The sequence below is a fragment of the Pinus tabuliformis genome, chromosome X (assembly GCF_031772625.1).
Source record: "Pinus tabuliformis cultivar Carrire ecotype Pingquan chromosome X, CPIR1, whole genome shotgun sequence".
Lineage (NCBI taxonomy): Eukaryota > Viridiplantae > Streptophyta > Pinopsida > Pinales > Pinaceae > Pinus > Pinus tabuliformis.
Genome location: NC_142308.1, coordinates 833593099 through 833615341, shown reverse-complemented (window position 1 = coordinate 833615341; position 22243 = coordinate 833593099).

Sequence of the window (22243 nt, the reverse complement as noted above, 5' to 3'; positions counted from 1 at the left end):
AGATCTGTCTCTCTTCCACTTTCTTCTGTTTCGAGGGTGAATTCTTTGAACAGACTTGTGGTGTTGCCATGGGCTCCCCCCTTTCCCCGATTGTTGCAAATCTTTTTATGGAAGATTTCGAAGCCAAAGCTTTAGCCTCGGTTCATCTCCTTCCGAAGCTTTGGAAAAGGTATGTGGATGACACTAACGTCATCTGGTCCCATGGCCAAGAGGAGTTGGATCACTTCTTCAATCACCTCAACAGTCAGTCCTCTGCCATTAAGTTCACCATGGAGAAAGAGGTCAATAGTTGCCTCCCTTTCCTAGATATTCTTATTTCTAGGAATAAGGACGGCTATCTCTCCCACTCTGTGTTCTGGAAGAAAACGCATACTGAGCAGTATCTTCATGCTAATTCCCATAATTTCCCTGCTCAAAAGATGGGTGTCCTTAACACCCTCGCTACTCGTGCCCTTAGGATTTCTGATAATGAGAGCTTTGATAAGGAGAAATCCCATCTCCTTGATGTCTTTGTGGAAAATGGATATAGTAGGCAGCTAGGTCAAAAGGCTTTCCTTAATGCATCTAGAAATGCAGTTATTAGGAAGGAGCCTAAAGAGCGCCGACTAGGTGTCCACCTTCCATATGTCCAAGGAACCACAGACAAGATTGCCCGGATCCTTAAGAGGTATGATATTCCCTCTTCATTTAGACCCCTCAAAACTATTCGCAATTCCCTCCGATCGGTTAAAGATCCCGTTAACCCCAAGGACATGAAGGGTGTCTACTTGATCCCTTGTTCGTGTGGGACCCCCTACATCGGGGAAACAGGGCGCTCCATCCATCAGAGGATTAGCGAACATGCAGATGACCTAAGACATGGGAGAACCAAGTCTTCAGCACTAGCAGAGCATGTGGATAAGACCAAGCATCACGTTAGTATTGAGGATGCTAAGGTTGTTGCCAAAGTTGCCATGTTCCATCATCGTAAACTCAAGGAAGCTATTGAGATCGAAAGAAGGCCTAACAATCTCAATAGAGATGATGGCTGGAAGATCAGTAGATGTTGGATCCCTGCCCTTTCATCTTAGTCTCCCCCCCCCCTTTCATCTTTTTCGCTTCCGTCGTTACCGTGGAGCCTTCCTACCTCCTATGGTTCATCCTTCTTGCTCTGGACTCTTTTCAATCCTTCTCTTGTGTATTTTGTGCCGCTCCGTTTTCCCTGATTGATATTGGTATTTATTATCATAAATAATAATTTCTTTTACTTATTATTATTATTATTATTTATTTTTATTTATTTTATTTTATTTTATTTTATTTATTTTTATTTATTTATTTATTTTTCTTTATTTTTTCCTATTAACGAAGATATATTATTATTATTTATTTGATTTAACTAATCTCTTTCATTTACCTTGTTTGTAAAAAAGTTAGGTCCTCAATTTAACTAATTCCCACGTAACTTTTATCTTAATAACCTAATATTATTTCTTATATATATATATATATATATATATATATATATATATATATATATATATATATATATATATATATATATATATATATATATATATATATATATATATATATATATATATATATATATATATATATATATATATATATATATAATTATTAATAAATAATTTAAATAAATAAACTAAATTAAAGTTTTTAAAACTAACCATTAAAATTATTTTATTTATCTATATATTTCTACCTAATTTAACTTATTTCCATAAATAAGAATAATAATAATAATATTAAACTAATAAATAATAATTTGACTATTAATATTATTAATACATTAATATCAAGACTATATTACCAATATAATATTAATTATACTTAATAAATAATTTAATTAAAAAATTTACCTATATTAAGACTATATTATTAATATATAATAATAAATAATTTAATTAATTAAATAAATTACCTTTCTAACTAACCATTTAAATTATTTATTTATATTTTTTAACCCTAACTTTATTTATATATATATATATAAATTAATTAATAAATTACTTGAAATTATTCTCGTCCTTAACAACATATTATTATATAATAATTTAAATAAATAAGTAAATTATCTTCTTAAACTAACCTCTAAAAGTATTTTATTTATTTCTTTATTATTTTTATTTTTTATTTATTTATTTTTTATTTTTTAACTTATATATATATATATATATATATATATATATATATATATATATATATATATATATAATTATTAATTAATTTTTTAAAAAACTAACCATTAAAAATATTTTTTGTATTAATATTAAAAATAATAATAATATTAAATTAATGAATAATAATTTGACCTGGGTCCTAAGGTCAAAAGTAGCCGTTGTTCGATTTAGCCGTTGGAGTCTCTGCTCAGACTATTTAACATGCTAAGGTGGATCTGTTTCTTCAACTTGTCCTGACGATGAACCACACTTGTTGGTTTGAAACACGTCGACAAAGGTCTTTCTATATGTGATTTACGCCGAAGCTCTTCTTATAACTGTTATGGATCACAGAAGTCTCAATTCAACAATAGACTGCATCTAACAGATAAAAGTGCAAGACCAGGATCGGGTGAATCCCATAGTGGATGATAGAGTCTCATGGGAGCACAATAGTTCCTGCACATTGGATTTAGATGAGGAGATAAAACGATGGCAGAACGGATTGCATGAAGTCACAACGCCCAACTGTAACATGATGATTAGATCACTACGACGTGTGACAACCAAGGTAAGGAATCAGCCAATGGATGTCGATGCAACCAATGGGGAGGACTTCATCAACCATTGCAAAACTTCAGTCATAGAGTGGAAGCAGTAGGGTATGCCAGAAGGAGCGCTGCACGCAAAAATCACACCAATGTGGCGTGCGCACAGGATGATGAGGTGGAATGAGCATGAAGGTAGAACGCAGTTAGGTGTATGGGTTGGAGGACTTCAGTAGTGAATGGTATGACTGCATGTTGTACAACCATCGACCCGACTGAATCTACACATGACAGGGGTTCGTTGGGCCAATAAGACCATAAAAAAAGCAGGGCATGCAAAGAGAACTCTATCCACGATCAGATGTGATGAAACCAGGAAAGAGAAGAGAACTTCCCCGACCACTGCCCTTACAGATCGACCAGAATGAGAGGACTTCGACAAAGGGGCCCGACATTTGTAGGAAGCCATTCGGCGTGACAGCTTGGGACTTTTTGAGCTTGAGGAAGAGGGGGCAAGGCTAAGGAGGAAAAGCACGAGGATGGACAAAGAAATTGGAAAAATTAAAATAGGAGTCACGCAAATGAGCCGTGCAAATGTGCGAATAATGGGATTGGACCTAGCTAACCCTCCTATGATACTGGAACAAGCTGTGACCCTCCTATCATGGTTGCGACTACACCCTACCAAACGAGGGAGCACAGAACGCGATGCGCTACTTGATTCAAAGGTACACGAAGGGTGCCGGCAACCCGGGCTAGCAGGGAAGAGGAAGTCTCACATGAGGGGTGCGACCACCTGACTATCTGTAGGAGGCCCAGTCTCAATGCTCCATGTAGTTGAAAGAGGGCGCAGGACTATAAAGAAGTCTGCAGGAAGGTCGCGAGATTCAGATGTGACGCACAGGGCTAGTAGGAAGCATAAAATGCATCCACGTACTAGGGACTATGCTGCCACATGGAAAGGATGGAAGGTGACCATTTTAGATACTGTTCATGACAAGATGTCCCATTTAAGACACCAAGGAGTGGGCAGCAGCACATTAAGTCACAGGGCTTAATGGATTTGCTACCAAAATTGCATTAATGAGCCACGAACAAGGAGCATGCCTGAATTTGAAGTTGAAAAGGTATATAAAGCATAGGTGGCTTGTTACCACACACCCTTTGGCCCCTTGCATAGTAAGCTATTCTGGGTTCAAATATAGAGGTGCAGGATGAATGAGGCAGTCGTAAAAGGAAGCCCATGGTTTCAAGAATTGCCAAAGGTAATATAGGAGTCCCTACTCAGGTCGATATCCACAAGAAAGGATGTCACACAAAGCTCTCTGTCACAGACGGGAGGGACAACCGAACTCCCTAAATCACCCAAGACATTGTGAACCAAGAAGAACTCACAAGTAGTTGGACCGGCCTAGATGTCTTCGTGAAATATGCAATTTGGCAAACTGTTGATGGAGGAAAAAGGTAAAACCATCACTATTGAGAGCGATGAAGAGGAAGAGGATCCTCCAACCTTTGGTGAAGAAATGGAACTAGAAGAAGATATGGAAGAAGATATCCAGCCAGCACGAACTCCAACAAAGTGGCATAAGTATGTTCCTCCAAGGAAAGGGATAGCCAAGGTACCTAAATATTTAGATGTCGTTGACAACACACTCATCACCCCGTCTATCCCTAAATGGGTTCCGTTTGAAGGAACGACGACCAGATGCATCCCTACTATGAAATTTGAAGACTAGGACCTTAGAGATACTAAGAAGTTTCCCCATCTGGAAACTAGCGAACTGATGGAGGAAAGCATGGAGGGGGTTGTTACGACACTACATCTGCAGGAATGGCTGCGAAAGGTGGGGGAGGCTGGGCTACTCTGTCTCCTGTCAATTCCACATTTTCATCGGACCCCCATTACAATATTGATCATTAGACAACTTCTCTTCCTGGTACATGATGGGTACTTATGGATAGACAAACCCATCCCCATCATGATGGAGCTCATTCATAAGATCTCTCGGCTTCCCTGTGAAGGAAGGAACCCCATGGAAATAGTTGATATGAGTGGTGATTTGACGATGACGGAAGACCTGAGAAAGAAATACAAATTGGAGAAAAAGCAGAGAGGGTATGCTATTTCTAGTATTCAGGACAAAGGGGTCTGCATTGCTACAAAGCTGCTGGAAGGAAAAGTGATGAGGAAATGTCGAGGCAACGAGGTCCCAACAGTGGTCATCATGTTAGCTAAGAAATGCGTAGAAGGGGAATAGTTCAATTGGGCGTAGTTCCTCTGCGACGAATTCCTGACCAACTGTAGGGAGGCCCATGAGGAAGGTAAAACCTTCCACTATGTGTGGTTTCTTTTATCCATATTATTGGTTAGAAGTGAATTACTTGAAGATAGTTAGTTTTCATCCCTAGACTAGGATCAGCCAGAGGCTGCAAGGCACGCGCCGCTTTGGGCGATGAAGGACGCCGTCAGAATCCAAGATGACAAGGTTTTCTGGATACTGATGGACGCGAACATATGACAGAGGATCAACCAACAACCCCGTCTATCTACCAAGGTTTATGACAGTGTGAAGAACATAAATGATCTTAAGGAAGATATGAACCATGTATACATCTGGGCGCGCAAGGATCCAAAACAGACATGGACCACACTTCCCTTCATTGCCATCGACGAAGCTATTTTTGTAGTGCTAGATACCTAGCCACCATAGTGGCATGGAGCAGATGCGGTAGGGCGTTATGAGACCACCATCCCAAAATAGAAGGCTGAGGCTAAGTGCTTAGCACAACAAAAGAGGAACAAACAATACGCTGCGGAAGTACGGGCAGCCCGGGAAGTAGTGCAGGCTTTTACGAGAAAGGCGACAACAGAAGGGGTTGCTATGACAAAGGACAAAAGTAGCCTGAATGTGACCATAGAGCCAGACACAGATAGAGGGATGGAAGGTGCCGTTCCAACCACCATCGGTTTTCCCTTAAAAATACCCTGGCTGACAAAATGGTCAATGTCACGAAAGAAGACCAAGGCATCTAAATTGGATGGGGAAATTATCTCATTGACCGAAGGTTACCTATATGACATAGGAGATATATTTTGCGAAGTCACTTAGGAAACTATCGACAAGGCCATGATAGAGCAGAAGACTATGTTGGGGCTGCTCAACATGTAGCTGTAGGAACTCAGTGCACGAGCCCCGCACCCAGGAATAGTTGCTACCCATGGAGCTATGGGTATGTCAGCAACTAAGCAGCTGGTGCAGCCCAAAATGTCTAATGCTCTCGCACTCCCAACAGGAGCATTAACAGAAAATAATGTGGAGGACAGAGCTGTTGTAGGCTAGCTTACGGGGCTTGGAATAATTTTGGTTGCCCTACCCCACGAGAGCTTATACTAGTTTCAGGACGACGTAACAACAGAGCTCCGTGCTATGGAAGGATGTGTGGTGCAGGTACATAGTAAGTAGCGAATTAACATCAAGTAGTTGAGCCTCCAACGTGATGAAGCAGTTGCACAAAATTGGCAGTTGGAGCAAATTGTAGGGGGAAGTGTGTTGTCGTGCCCCTGAGCTCTAGGTTGTGGCAAATTTACCTGTCGGTATATGGATCCACAACTTGGCTAGTGGGTTCCACAAAGCAAAGGAAGAAGTAGCAAGGATCCAGTTGGCCCTCAACTTGCAGATCATAGAACTAAAACTAAAAACATAGCCCTCTACACCATCAGAGGTCACAGAGCAGTGGAAAGGCATCATTCAATCTGAGTGGGAAACTATAGCACGTGCTATGTAGGAGTAGGTTGGCTTGTTGGATCAGTCACTTAGTACACTCACTTCACTACAGGAAGACCCAACCTTACAGTAGTTGGAAACAGAAGAAAGGGAATTACAGGTAGGCTATGATAATGTCAGAGGGACCACGCAGACGATTGCTATTACACAGTGCTTGGCCAAGATGAGGGAGGTCCAAGCTCTCAAGATACAAGTTGATGTCACTCGACAGAAGGAAGTAGTGATTAAAAAATGCTTCCATCCTTGGCTTGATGAGGATTTCCACCACCATCGAGCAAAAGATGGCACACATGCAGGTAGTATATGAACCAGGACAAGCAAATGAAATGGATACTAGTGCATCAATGGCTCGTGTAGAACAGGTACAACAGATGGTGGAAGAATTTTTTGCAAGTGTAAGAAAAGTGCAAAAGTTGTTGAATGACCTCTGTGTGAAGATTTCCACACCAGCTGAGTGACTTGAGACGAGTCACGATGATTGTGTTGGGGACCTGTTGAGTAGAGGAGGTTCCGCATAACGGTTTTGGGGCTTAAAGTCCATAATTTTGGGTAACGGTATGGTAAAGGCTCCGTGAGGTGCGCGGAGGATGAATTGTAATGAGTGAAGTCAAAGGGTTGTCCACCCAAAAATAATGTAAGAAAATAGAAAGTGAGTCAGCCTACCCATTGTCCGTGGACCATGGAAATGTATAAATAGAGCAAGTCTCTATGGTTAGAAGTCAGTTTTTGGGTTTTGATCTTAATGTTATGGGTTTATGAAGGTGATATTCTCTCAGCATCTGTAAGTCTGAGTCGAGGATGTTGGTAGATAGATAGAGGCTCTGTAGCTGTGTGCGTAGAGGCCTGGTAGAATCCATAGCTGCGTGCGTCGACCCCTGCAGTTGAGTGCGTAGGGTGGATCTAGTTGTATTGGAAAGGAGATCAATAAAGATAAGATTTCTGAATCATTGTGTGCTTTATAGAAAATCTATCTGTTGCTTATGTTCTGAATTTATGCATATTTATGATTGCACACACTGGTTTTTACTGTTAAATGTTTACTTAAAGACCTTACGAATCAGATCAGGTCTATAAAGGGTCAGATCGATGGAGTTCTTGACCTGATAGTGCAGAGGAACCCCTGCAGGGGAGGCGAAGATGTCCTCATACTCCTCCATGACCTTTTCCATCTGTAGTTGTCGTGCAGAGGGGTCCTGTCTGGAGGTCGTGGCCACTGTCTTCTTCTTTCCTTGAGGGCATATCATCTGGAAAACAAATTTCCCGGTTTTGGAAACGAGCTTACTGCATTGTTTTGCAGTAACCAAATAAATGGTGGTAGATGGTGCTACCTTGGTATCTTGTACAACTTATTTCCCAAAGTAATAATAACATCTCGGGGCCTTGATTCATACACAGCATGTCACTTCCACAAGTATGGTTGTCCTAATAATACATCACAAACATCAAGGGGAGCAATGTCGCATAATACCTCATCCGTGAAGGGCTTAATGTTGTATGGAAGGCAACACTGCTGGCTCACGCGAAGATCTCGTCCTTGGTGAAGCCACCCTATGGTGTATGGTCGTGGATGTGTTGTGGTCAGTAAGCCCAACTGCTTCATGACCTATAAAATAGGTTATTTTAGCTCCTGCTATTGACAATGAACTATAGCAGGGATCCCTTTACCCACATCTGGGAGTGGAAGAGATGCTCCTCCTCTTCTGTATCTTTGGGTTCCTCCTTCTAGATATTTGTGGTGGCAATGGTGGCTTTGGGCTCCGCATCAATAATCTACTTCCCTTTGTCATTCCCCTTGTCGAGTTCTAACTCAGAGTCAGAACATGCATCTGATTTTGAAACCTTTAGCTTAGCCACTAGTGACTGCTTGGCCTGACACTCACTTGTGTTGTGAGTGGAGCTCTTATGGAACTCACACCATTTTCCCGTGTCCTTTTTCGACTTTGGGCGTCATTCTTTGCTTTCAGCTTTGGCAGGTTGTCTTGGGCTTCCTTGCCTTGGCTTTTTCCTTTTTTCTATTGTTTAGGGGCACCTTTCCCTTGCTTTGGATTCACAGATCCAAAGTCTCGCTTCTTCTGTTTAAACTTCTGCTCGACCTTGATGGCATATCGGTATGTTGTTCTGAGTGAGGAGATGTTCAGGAATTCTATTTCTTCCTAGATGTACTTGCACAGGTAGCTGAGGTATTTTAGTATCAAATGTTGCTCCAAATCCTTGATACCCAACTTTGTGCGAAGCGTATGGAAAAGATTGGTAAACTTTAACACGTCTTGGTCCCTTCCCTACCACAATGTGGTCCACTTTATGTATTGATCCTCATAGCTTTCGACAAGGTAGTACTACTCCTTGATGGCATCCCGGAATGAATTCCAGGTGGGTACAACTAAAAATAGTGAGCCAATATTTTCATCCTTCTGCTCGCAGTAGGTTTCCCACCAGTCCTTGACGTGGGGGACTGCTTTGAGAAGAGAAAAGATAATCCTTCCCCGACTCAAAAATTCATGAACATAAAAATAACGCTCTAGTAGATTTAACCATTTATATACGGCATCTACATCTATCTGACTCTCAAATATGGGGATTTCAAAATTAAATTATACCTTAGAGGGCATGGAATTTCTAGAGTAGCTATTGGAAGTCGATGTGTCACCTCTGGGTAGCCGCTGAAGGATCTCGGAAAAGATGTCCATCATCACACCACTTTGTCGCTCAAGGGCTTCTTCGAGCAAGATTTTGATAGGATCTCCTACCCCCTCATCTTTGATCTGGAATTTATCCACTGTAAAGAATTAAAAGTATTACAGACTCATGTGCATGGATGTGCCTATGTTACTTTATGCAATGGATTGATAAGATTGCTAGAATACATAGACACTGAGGCATTTAGAGAAAAACATAACAGTCAAACATGTAAACACAACAAGTTTAATAAGGAGTTCACCCAATGCTCCTGGACTACATCTCCTCGTACAACTTTTAGTGGTGGCCTCTCTATTATGTTTTCAAGCAAAGTTTTACAATAGTGAGCTCAATTTGAGTCCGAGTAAATAGATAAAAATTAGTAGGAATGGAGTACACAGACTCTACTTATTGAAATTTGACCTCTGATGGTCACAGTAGCATGATAGGCCTATGCCGAGGAGTTTGCTTGAACCTCTCAAGCCTTCTATTGAGTACACAGATTCTCTGACTCTCTCTGGCTTTGTCTGGCTTGATGGTACGTTCAGGTCAGCTCGGCTTCTACTCTCTGTTCTCTGCCCTTAGCTTTCTGCATCTAGCTAACTCATGTCACTACCCCTCTGTGTTTCCTTGTTCTCTACTTCTGCCAGGTCATGTCTTTAAAGCTATTATTTTATTTGATTGTTCATTTCTAATTCCTGGCCTTTTGGTTTCCCTTCCTCTATCCATTTGAATTCCTCTTCTTTGCGTCATCATCTCTGGGTAATGCCTCGCAGGGAGGTGGCCACTCGTTTCCTAATGAACTGGGTGTCATATTCCTTGAATCATATTTGAATGGCCATTAATTCCATTTGCTACAAGATTGCCCGCGAAACATGAATCATTTGCCAACTCATCATCCACATCGGACTTCAAATCCCTTGTCATTTTTCTTTTTTTTTACTTGTCAAATCAGGTCATTCATTGGGACACATCTCCACTATTGATCTGGGCCCCCCAGATCCTATGGTCATCCTTCATATCGGGCAGACAAGTTGCATGATGTTTACTCGTCCAATGTGGGCAGTTTTCTCTCTCATCTGTTGGATGCATGTCGCTTGATGTGTGGCATCGAGCGGGACTCAGTCAAAACTACTTACCACCTCTAGGCCTTTCGATATCCTATCGGTTTGTGGAATCCCATGCTACAGAACTGAATTCATTACATTTCTGAATTTTATAGTGATTTTGGGTCTAGGCACTTTGGGACTTTCCTTCACTGAGTGGGACGCCCTGCGATACGCAATTAGCACTTTATTGCTAATCGCGTATCAGAAACCACCCCTGTTTCTTGATCTGGCCTCTAATTTTTCCATTTTGTGCTAGCGTGTGTTACCATGGGCCAATGTCTATGTGCTTGACCGAGGATCCTCATTGCTCTACACTGACCACAACTGGACTATTATTAAGATTCCTTCTAATAGCTTGATTTTTCTAAGACTTGAATTTTTCGGCATAATTTTAAAAAAGTCACGAAAACTTAGAGAGTGTTTTAGGATCCAAATAAGATCATGGCCTTCCCACTAAAAAATCTTTTGGACCACCAAAAGATGGTTTTCTTTCAAGAATCAATCAAGTGAGGGTATTGATTCCTCGCTTGCTCAATTTCTATCGATTTCGCACTGCTTGGCTTTGAACCTTTGAGTCCAATCTTGAGGTACTCAATGTTTCCTCTGCATGTAGTTCTTACCTTCGTGTCCAGAAATATATCGTCCTACAACTCATTATGATATTTAGGACATAGATCATCAATAGAAAGAAATTGAATCTACTCTTTGGGATCTTCAATTAACAAAGGTTCAAATAGTCTCAAGTTGTCTGCATTAACAACTGAGAATATGTGCACGTAAGCTGGTAAATCAAGGTGAAAAGCATTCTCACCAATTTTCTGAAGTATCTTAAAAGGTCCATACCTTATTGGCTTCAACTTCTAATCTTCACCTTGCATTCTGTCTTTGCTGATATACATCCGGACTTGATCACCAACTTGAAAAATATGCTCCATCCAATGTTTGTCATGCCTTACCTTGTACTTGGCTTGGCTCTTTTCCAGCTATTCCTGTATTGCTTGGTGAATCTCTTGGATTTGTTCAATGAACTTGGTTGCCTTGTCCACATCACTGTGTCCATCAACTTCTATGTCTTTACCAAAGACAAAATCCAAGGGAGACCTTGGTGTGAAACCAAAACAGGTCTCAAAGGGAGATCTATGTTTAGAAGAATGCCTAGCTCGGTTGTAAGCATGATGAACATAACATAAATGTTCATCCCAAAGTTTGGGATACTTGCTGCAATAGCCTCTGAGCAACTAGATCACTATCCCATTGACCACTTCTATTTGGCCATCTATTTGCGGATGAAAAGTTGTGCTCTTCTTCAAACTGGTGTCCATCAATTCCCACAAACTTAAACAAAATTTCCCAAAAAATCGAGTATCTCGATCAGATATAATGGAAGTGGGTAATCCAAAATGAAAACATACATGCTGAAAGAACAACTTTGCAGTTTGTTTAGCAGTAATCTATTTGTTACAAGGTATCAAGATACACATTTCGCTGAACCTATCCACAACAACATATAAATAGTCATGACCTTTCTAGATTTAGGCAGTCCTCCAACAAATTCCATGGAAACACTTTCCCAAAGATGAGAGGGAACTAGTGGTGGAGTGTACAACCCAAGTTTCTATTACTGGGTTTGCTTTTTTCACACATAGTACACCCTCTTACATATCTAGAAACTATCTCATTCATTTTTGGCCAATAACAAAATCTTTGTAGTTGTGCAACTGTTTTACTTACCCCAATGTGTCTTGATATTATAGAAGTGTCTGCTTCTCAAATTATCTTTACTCTTTCACTTTGTGGAATGCATAGTTTCCCAAAATGATACAAGTGTTGGTCCTTAACATGATAATCGAAGTCTTATACTCATTTTCCTTGACTTAAAGTTGCATATACATCTTTGAAATCTATATCTTGACCATACTGTTCAATGTAGCTCTCATGCAATACTGAATTATGCTTAAGTATAGTAGATTCATTTATAATTGGTCTAGACAACATATCTGCAACTTTATTGTGTATTCCCTTTTTATATTTGATGACTAAATGAAACTCTTGTAGAAAACCCATCCATCTATAGTGTCTCAATTGTTGCAACTTAGTTTGGGAGTGTAGATATTGAAGTGGTTGATGATAAATATTTATAACTGTCTCTTTTCCCATTAAATAATGTTTCCACTTTTTCACACTCTATAATAATGCATAAAATTCTTTATCATATGTGGGATAGGTAACTACTACAGAATTAAATGTCTCAGAATGATAACATATGGGTTTACCGTGCTGCATCAACACTACTCCCATGGCATAGTCACTGGCATCTGTTTCAATCTCAAATGGTCTTTTAAGATCGGGCAGTGCTAGTACTGGTGCTGTACTAATCTTTTCCTTCAAGGTTTCGAAGGCTTTCTATTGTTTTCCTCCCCACTGAAACACCTTGTTCAATCCTGTTAAAGCATGTAAGGGAGCTGCAATTAAGGAAAAGTTAGAAATAAAATTTCTCCAATATTGTGCTGCTCCTAAGAAGCTTCTAACTTCTGTAGTAGATTTGGGTTTAGGCTAGTTTACAATGACAGCAACCTTAGAAGGATCTATCTTCAATTCACCACCCCCTACTATGTGACCCAAATAATTCAAAGTTGTTTTGCCAAATTCAAATTTTGAGAGTTTAACATAAAGATTTCTATTTTCAAAACATCTAGTGTCTGCTTAACATGCTTTAAATGTTCTTCCCATGTTTTACTGAATATAAGAATGTCATCTAGATATACAATAACAAAATCATCAAGAAAAGGTCTGAGTACATCATTCATTAATCTCATGAAAGTAGCAGGAGCATTAGTTAAGCCAAAAGGAATAACCAACCACTCATACAATCCCTGCTTTGTTTTGAAAGCAGTCTTCCATGCATCTTGCTCTGCAACTCTGACATGATGATAACCACTATGAAAGTCTAACTTCAAAAAATAAGCAACTTCTTTCAACTGATATAATAGATCATCTATGCGAGGAAGAGGATAACGATTTTTTATTGTTATCTTATTCAGTGCTCAGTAATCAATGCACATTTTCCATGAGCCATATTTCTTTCTCACCAAAACAATTGGAGACCCACATGGTGATGTGCTAGGTTTGATGAACCCCTTCTTGAGCATCTCTTGTACCTGCTTCTTGATTTCTGCATTCTCTAAAGCGGACAACTTGTACAGTTCGATGTTAGGGAGTGGAGCATCTTGCTGCAAATTAATATCATGCACTATTTCCTTTTTGGGTGGCAAACATTTAGGTTCTTGAAACAATATATCATATTCTTAAACAACTTTTTCTAAATCAACTTGTTGTTTAGCATCACAGCCCTCAAATACATTGGTTTTATCAGGTTTCTTTTCCTTTACAACCATTAGTAAAAATTGTTTGCATGAATTTACAATTCGTTTCATCTGCCCTGAGTTTATGAGAGTATAATTATTCTTGAGCTTATGAGCTCTTACAATATATTCGATATCTTTAATGAGTAGATACTTTTTCTCAGCTCTATAGAAAATAGCTTTTCTATCATACAAGTAAGGACTTCCTAAAATAGTTCCACATATATCCAAAGGAACTATATCTAACTCAACCTCATCTACAAATGTTGACCCAAAAGAAAACTTAAGTTTACAATGTCTAGTCACTTGTAGCGTTGATTTATTACATAACCAACCTAATGGATATGGTTTCTTGTGAGGTGTGGTTAGTAATCCCAACTTCTTTACAATTGCTTCAGAAATTAAATTTACTTGTGAGCCACTATCAAACAAAGTATCAATTTTTTGATGATTGGAAATAATTCGGATATGAAAAAGCTCATGTCTTTTTCTCTCATTTTCTTCATTATCAATAGATTGTACATAATTACTAGTAGATGCTTTAGAATTTTTACCTTTTATACCTATGGCTGCGATTGTTGCTTCATCTCGTGAGTCTGACCCCAAATCCTTTTGAATAGTTGCAACAGTCTTCTTCTTCTTGCCCTCGAACTTCTTAGGTTTCAGCTTCGGATGCAGAATCCAGTAGTGTTCATCATCATGCCCCATCCTTCTTACAGTGAGTGCATGAAGACTTTCTTTTCTGTACAGTGTTTGCCTTCCTCTCTTTCCATTTCTGTTTTCTTTTGTCGTTATTTTTTCTTGCAGTGAGTTCGGATGATCCCCCAACTTCTTGGTTCCCATTCTTACCTCTAGCTTCTAGATGTGTAGCCTGAACGGATACCTCATCTATGCTAGTGGGATTAAACATAAGGATAGTGTGCCTCATGTAGCTGTGTAGACCACCTATATACTTCATCAGAGATTCAAGTGAGTGTAAAGAAATTCCTAGAATCAAACCTCTTTTCCTAAATTCTTGGGTGTAACCTTGCACACTTTGCCCCTTTAGTTGTCGAAGAGTTTGCCAGCTCATCATGGCTTGCTGCATATAGGCTAGTGTATATAATTTCTTTTTAATTATAGAAACAGATTCATTCCAGACAGAAAGAATCTTACCATGTTTCTGCATGTTAGCTTGTGTCCTGCCTTCCCGCCATACCAAGGCAATTCCTCCAAGGTGTAGGCTGGCCAGCTAAATCTTACTCTTGTCTGAATCAATGCCCTGTACTCTGCAATAAACATCAACCTGTCTAATCCAATTATCTAGCTTCTCTGCATTCAACTCTCCATCATATATTGGTAAATCAAATTTAACATCTAATTTAATCAAAGATGTCTTCCTTTTATTTTTATCACTATTAGGAGGTGTGAGAATTTTTTCTTCTTTCCCTTTGCCTTTAGAGTGGTCATGGAAGAGAGATTCTTCTACTCCTTTATCTTGTTTGGAGTGTGATGAATCTTCATCGCTATTTTTCTTAAATTCCCTATGCATTTCCTCCACCATGGATCTGATGGTCATAAAACTATCCATGAACTCGGGAACTAATTCCAAGGGATTTTCTTTTGACATTTTCGTCTTAGAATAGACTCTTCTAATATCTAGGTTAGTTTCAACCAACTCTCCTTTTCCTAGTTTAAGCTTTGATCTAGTTAGCATTCAACAACAAAATCCAACACAAGCTTGTCTAACCTTAGTAACCTAGAGCTCTGATACCACCTGATCTGGAATTTATCCAGTGTAAAGAATTAAAGGTATTACAGACTCATGTGTGTTGTGGGGAAAAATGCCTATGCAGGACGATCCTATCCACCTAAGGTGTGGCAGTGCCTTAGCAACAAACAGAAACAGCTATTCTAGTATTCTTCCTTTATGAATTAAGAATGAAGAGAGATGGATGGACTAACCGGTGTCTTCCATTTGTCCCTCGATCTGGTTTCTCTTCTCTTTGGGAGTTCCCAGCTACTTGCCTTCTCGCTCACCCAGCTTCAATAGGTTTCTGCAAGATCACAAGAAGAGAACACTACACAAAGACATAGATTCATATTCATAACTAGTTCAGGATTAGAAATAAACTAAACATACTAATGCAATCATACATCAAAGATACATCAGTATATAGGAGAAACCAAGATAGCTTTATTGATGAATAACAAGGTTCAGGAAGAGATACAACCCAGAGGGCTCCAATCCAGCATCTTCTTCCCAACAAATGAAATTCCTATCTTCACCTTCCTTCAAAGCATTAAGCACCCAATGATTCCAATCTCAAACCAACAACAATTCTTTGCAATAACAAAATTCCAGCCTCCAGATCTCATGGAGGAGAGATCCATATATAGATGTTTGGAGAGAGGATGAGTCATCTTGAGATCTGACTAGTGTCCTCTCCCTCTGTTAGTTCTTGCTTCCACTTGGAGACTAAGAGCCTCTTACTCATCACTAGTCGAATTCCTTGAGGCAAGTGTCATTGGAGAAGATTCTGGAAGCTTCCAGGGTCTTTCCACCTCGTTGAATGAACTTGCCATTTGTCACTTCCTGCTCAGCGCACCCTGGTAGTGCTTCTACCTGCGTTGTAGTGCACCTAGCCAGTGTAATCTCTGCATTTCAGCACAGACAGCTAGTGGAGCCTCTGAATTGATCCTGAATTGACTTTTTTTGAGCAGTTTCTGGTGGAGAACTTCTGTGAATTGCTATGGTTTGTTAGCCTTGTTCCTCTAGGGGTAGGAACAACATGTTTAGGGACTTTGGATCCCTTAGATTATAGACATTTCATGCTTATAGCTGTAAGGAACAAAAATGTCTATAACAGTTGCCCCCTAAAGTATGAGGCCGTTTATCGGGTGAAATGCTTTATTAGGAGGATCCGAAGTTCTTTCATTGCTGGGAGGAGACCTGTAATACAATACAATACAATACATTATTTTTCACACTGCTTTCATGATCTAGCTGAGGCGGGCATTCCCATGCTCAGCTTTATAAATTCATTTTTCTGTACATAGAACAGACAATCGTCTGATGGTAGACTAATAATTTTGATGAAATTATCATCCTTTGTGTAGGATGATTATCTGCTGCAATGATGTACATGTCAATGTCTTTATCTTTCCTGAATATATATCGCAGCCCGGATGGATGAAACTAGATCCGGGGTCTTCAAACTCGTTCGATCTTCACTCTAAGTACAAGTCAATCCATGTGAGAAACGTTCTGAAGTCGAACATGGAAAGACATCGCTTGATTACCGGTCAATGAGGTAAACCGTTAACAAGAGCGAGAGGAATCACCGATAATGATAATGACCCTCAAGGTACTTCAGTACAATTCACGTGGTGTGAATAAAGGACTTGGCGTCGAACACCACGCAAAATCTTTCGGTTGAAGGTCATTGATGTATACCTGTCGCCAGAAGTGAGAAACTTGCCATTGAGGCACGCAAGCTTCAAAGTACTGAAGGGGTTGTTCCTAGATCAACTTCTTGGATAATGAGCTGATGTCGACAAGAAGCGATCCGTCAAAGGAGGGCCTTAATGAATCCCACATCAGTGACACGGAACGAAGCAAATGATTTTGATGGAGGTGAAAATGATCTGATGACATATGATTCAAGGTGGCGGTCATGAAAGGATGAAGGATAATGTATGGCAGTGGATGGGACACGGTTGACTTCTCTGAACGACTTCTCTTGAACATATGGCGACACTTATGTGATGGATCGGTAGCATTACCCCAAATATGGATGGTATGGCGAGACCATGGTGATGTGACCGGTGAATGAAATAACCCAACCCGACTGTGCTACGGAGGAAAAGTGTCATGTTCAAGAGCGACTTGCTACCATCAAAGTTTTCTTGAGTTTCTCCCAATTTTTCCCCAGTCATTGCTGACCAGTACCTCTTTATTTTTGTCAAGCTTGAGGAGGATAACATATGCTTGTTCTATAACTTGCCCTTCGGGCAAGCCCATCGCTATGTTTTAACGAGCCTAGCGATAGTGAAACTCGTTCTCATCTAAAGACAAGCTTGTCGCTATTTAATGCATTTAACGAGTCTAACGACAAAGATAACTCGGTCCTTTTCATTTTTAGAGAGTCTGAAAAGGTACGTAAAGTCAACTCCGAAAGTCCTTTTTCGTCATCTAATCCCTTAAGTCCGAAAAAGTATAAAACAATACAGAAGGGATGAGTTTTCGATAGTTTTAACGAGCCGAACAAAACAAGCGCTCGGTCTTTTTGTGCAATAATCCCTCAGGTCCAAAAAGATTAAAATCTAGAGGAGGGATAGCACTTTCAGTCGCTTTAACGAGCTGGAAGGCCAAAACTCGGCAATCTTTTCATATTTTACGAGTCAGATGAAAAGAGCTTAAAGAAGACTCGTCTTTTGAGGAACGAGTGATAAAATGGGTTAGCAGTTGATTCCAGGTACGTGTTGGAATTTTCCAATCACGACAGTGTCACAAGGATGGCTAGTGAAATCACTCTTCGCAGTTGTTCCTCAAAATGGGTAAACAATCATATGGAGGTGAACGATCGGCCAAATGAAAAGTGGAGGTGACGGTGCAAACACAACCAAGGCTTTAATGGCTGATAATGTTACATTCACGGTGGTTATTTACCGGAAGATAGTTCATTTTTTAACGAGCTTAAACGCGGAAAAACACTGCTCAGTCTTATGTTTATTTTTTAACGAGCATGAACTATGTGCTAAATTTTCTCGGATCTTGCGTTTATTTTTTAACGAGCATGAACTGTGTGCAAAAACTGCTCGATATAAGTTCGCATGCCCCCAGCATAATAACGCAAATTGAGGTGCATGCCCCCCAAGCTTCATTGCATTCAACTTGGTGGTTGGAATGAAGGTTTACCTTTGAGATTTGGAAAGGGGATTGTTTTCATTTTTTTAATGAGGTTGACACAATAAAAGAACTATCCTCATGACTCCTTGTTTCATTTTTTAACGAGGTTGACACGAGATAAGAACCATCCTCGGAGCCCACTGTATTTACAGTATTTCTATTAGGGCGATGATCCACGCTGACAAAATGTTTAGGAATCTTCCAAATCCATTAGATATAGAAGATTTCACATTGTAGGTTTCCACTGTGGCCACTTCCGCCAGGTTACTTGCAGGCGGTAGGGCAAAAGTACCCATTAAGGCAGGGTCTTTTAGGAGACCTATTCCAATATTTTGAAGCGAATGATTGCTTCCATGGATCATTGGAATGCTTCCCGTAACTTGTGAACTGTCGGGGAAGAAAGTTTGTTGGTCGACGACTGTAATTCCTCCTTGAAAGGGAAATGCAATCTTCCTAAAGTAGGTCGTCACAACTACGGCCATGGCATATATCCAGGGCCTTCCCAGTAGGATGTTGTAATCGAGGTTTCCATCAATTACTTCAACATCAATTCCTACTTTTTTGCACCCTAGTTCAACTTGCAAGTTACTTAAAATCCCGTGTGGAGTGTATGATCGTCCATCAAATTCTTTTAATGTCGTTGACGATCTCGACAAGGGTGGTGAGCCTAAATTCTTCCAGCAACTCATCGACATAATACACGTAGATGCCCCCTCATCAATAATTGTTCTATGAACAGTTTTGTTGAGGGCTTTCACTTGAATAAGGAAAGCTAGTTGAGCTGGTAATTGAGGGTCATATCCTTTATGATCGAAGGCCACAAGATTGGAATCCCTTGGGCCAATCCCACCTATTGCTGATAATAAAGCTTGCTCTTGGGAGGGGCAATTTTGCGGTACCTCAAGTGTCGACATAGCGGATGACGATTGGGCCAGGTCCTCTATTATATTATAATTCTGTGCTATTTTTACACGAGGTTTAAATGTCCATTTGTGTACTATTCCATTTGGCGACTTTATCATTTGTTCAGGAATGATGGGTGGCACAACTTCGGTCAAAGTTGTTGTCGAACTACTAGGTTGTTCATTAGCCTTGTTATGCGACAGCTGTGGATTCCCGTAATCTTTATTCCTTGTCAAAGCATCATTTTGCTGCTTTGAGATAGACAACATAAGCACTTGGGATCGGGAAGCATTTTGATTAGCAACCAGTTTGGTTCCCGGGTTTGGAAACAGATCATTCAATACTGCTGAGGTTTTCAGACTCTTAAAGAATCTTTTAAGCTCAGCTTTGTATGGACATTCATTCGTCCAATGGTCCTCATCGCATATTTGACACCCGAAAAGGGGTTTCCTTTGCCAGAAGGGTTTGCAGAGGCTTTTTCAGGAGATGACTCATCCTGCTTCTTTTTTCTCCCTTTCTTTTTCTTCTTGCCCCCTGACTGCTTTAGTTTTTTGCCCTTGTCGGTTGACATGGCATTTACTTCTGAGGCAAGAAGTTCGTCTTTTGCATTTTGATCTGAAATCTTACGGGCTTTCTTGGATGTAGCCTTTGTCGATTTCGCGTTTGTCGTGCCAATCACGCCATCGTCGACGTGAGAGTCATTGTTTGATTTAAGAGGAGGAGGAATTGAGAATTCCGGTCTAGGGGCGTCAGGTATTTTATCATAGAGCGTGCCAGACTGAGTATAGACCAAGTCTAGATATTGCGCACGAGCGATAACTTGCTCTTCCGTTACGACTCCCCCTTTTGCCACATCTTCCGTTATGGCAGGAAGTAACGACTTGACAAACCATTCAGCTAATAGCTGATCGGGAACGTACATTTTTACCATCCTACAACGACGTCGCCACTCATGTATATGATCAGATATGTGAGTGGCCGTTGTCTGTTTGAAATTGGTTAGGAGTTCCGTTCCCGTTTCATACCTTATCGGTAATTGAAAATGGGTTAAGAAAGTCGTGGCTAAGGTACTGAAATTGTCGAACGAAGCTCTAGGCAATTCAATATACCATTTTGCCGCTGAACCCGTTAACGTCCTCTGAAAAAGGCGAAGTCTTATCGAATCATCATTCAGGGTGTTTGATGAACACCACAGATGAAATGTCATCACATGATTCGACGGATCTTCACCCGGATTTCCATTAAACTTAGGAATATCTGATGGAATTTTATGCGGAATCACTGGCCACCAAGGGGCATAAGCAATTGGATCATTCGTCAGGCGGTTTAGATCTGGTAATTCTAGAGTTGCTACAAAGGGCAACTGTTGATTCAGGTTAGGCGAAGCATACCCAGGATAAGATGGGATCGCCTGAGCAGTGGGTCTTTGCATACCAGCATAATGTATTTGATGCTGGCAACTTTGACAAGGTTGATGGGCATAACCATTATAGTATGGTTGTTGATAACCGCTTTGGAAATGCAGTTTCCCATTACTTACAAAGACTTGTTGCTCAGGTCCTTGATATGATTGCTGGAATTGCGGTTGTTGAGATTGAACCAGCCCTGGTTGTTGGACCATTTGTTGTTGTCCAATACTGGATGATTGACCAAGATGAGGAGTCATAGTACTTGTTTGAGCCTGAGTCGCTCCAGATAAGGAGGCACTAACCTGAGGTTGTGATTGAGTTGTCGAGACAACAGGTTGTTGTATTGCAACCTGAGAAACTTGGGGTTGACATACAACAGGTAGTGCTTGTACTTGCGACGCAATCACCATACCAGGTATAGTGGGAATATTCGACACAGGGTGGACTGGTCGCATTGAATATGCAACCCTTGGTTGCTGAGGCAGTATTGGTACCCAACCGCTAGATGTAATTCCAGTTTGACCTGAACTTTGTTGTAAACTCCCATATGGTTGTTCTCCGGGAGGGAACAATGAAAAGGCATACTGCCCTCCATATGGTGGCAATCCAGTACTTAAAGGGCAGATTGGCCTTTGAAGACACATTGGATCAATTTGTTGAGTTTCAACATAAAAAATACCAGATGATAATCTGGATGAAGAAATAGGAACTAACCATGTCATCGAAGCAGTCCCTGATGGGACTCCGGCTTGTTGTTGATAACTTGCCGGGACAGATGGTATACCATCAAACATCGTTGGGGTAGCAGCAGGAGGCTCTGCCGCTGTTGTGTCGGACGACACAGCCCTGGATGTCGACGGTTGTTCAGACATATTAGTCTATCCAAAAGATTTTCTAGCGATTTCTACAAGAACTTACAATGAAAAGAGACTAACTTCGAAGATCAACGAGGGAATGGTGATGATTATTCCGTTTAAAATAAATTTTAACGATGCTTAGACACAACCTGCTTTTTCAATTTTAAAGAGTCGAGAAAAAACAAAAGATGACTCTAGTCTCCTTCAATGTTTTAACGAGCCCGAAGTGACAAATGCTCGGATGGACTTTTTCGTTATAGAGTCTGAAAAATCTGGAGTTCTAGGTAGAGGGTGTGCCAAACTTTTCGCAAAACCGCAGAATACTTTTTAAGGTACGGGCGGTCAATCTTCCTGAATGTTGTGTTCAGTGCATTGCGATTAGTAGGGCATCCGACACGGCTTCCTAAGGATAAAGGTTTTATGCCTATAGGGGTCTCCCAATATATACTCGACGGTACGTGGGAGCACAATCCGTACTGGCGCTATCGTCCCTCAGGAGGAATCACCCACCATCAACGAGATCGACAGTCACCAAGCT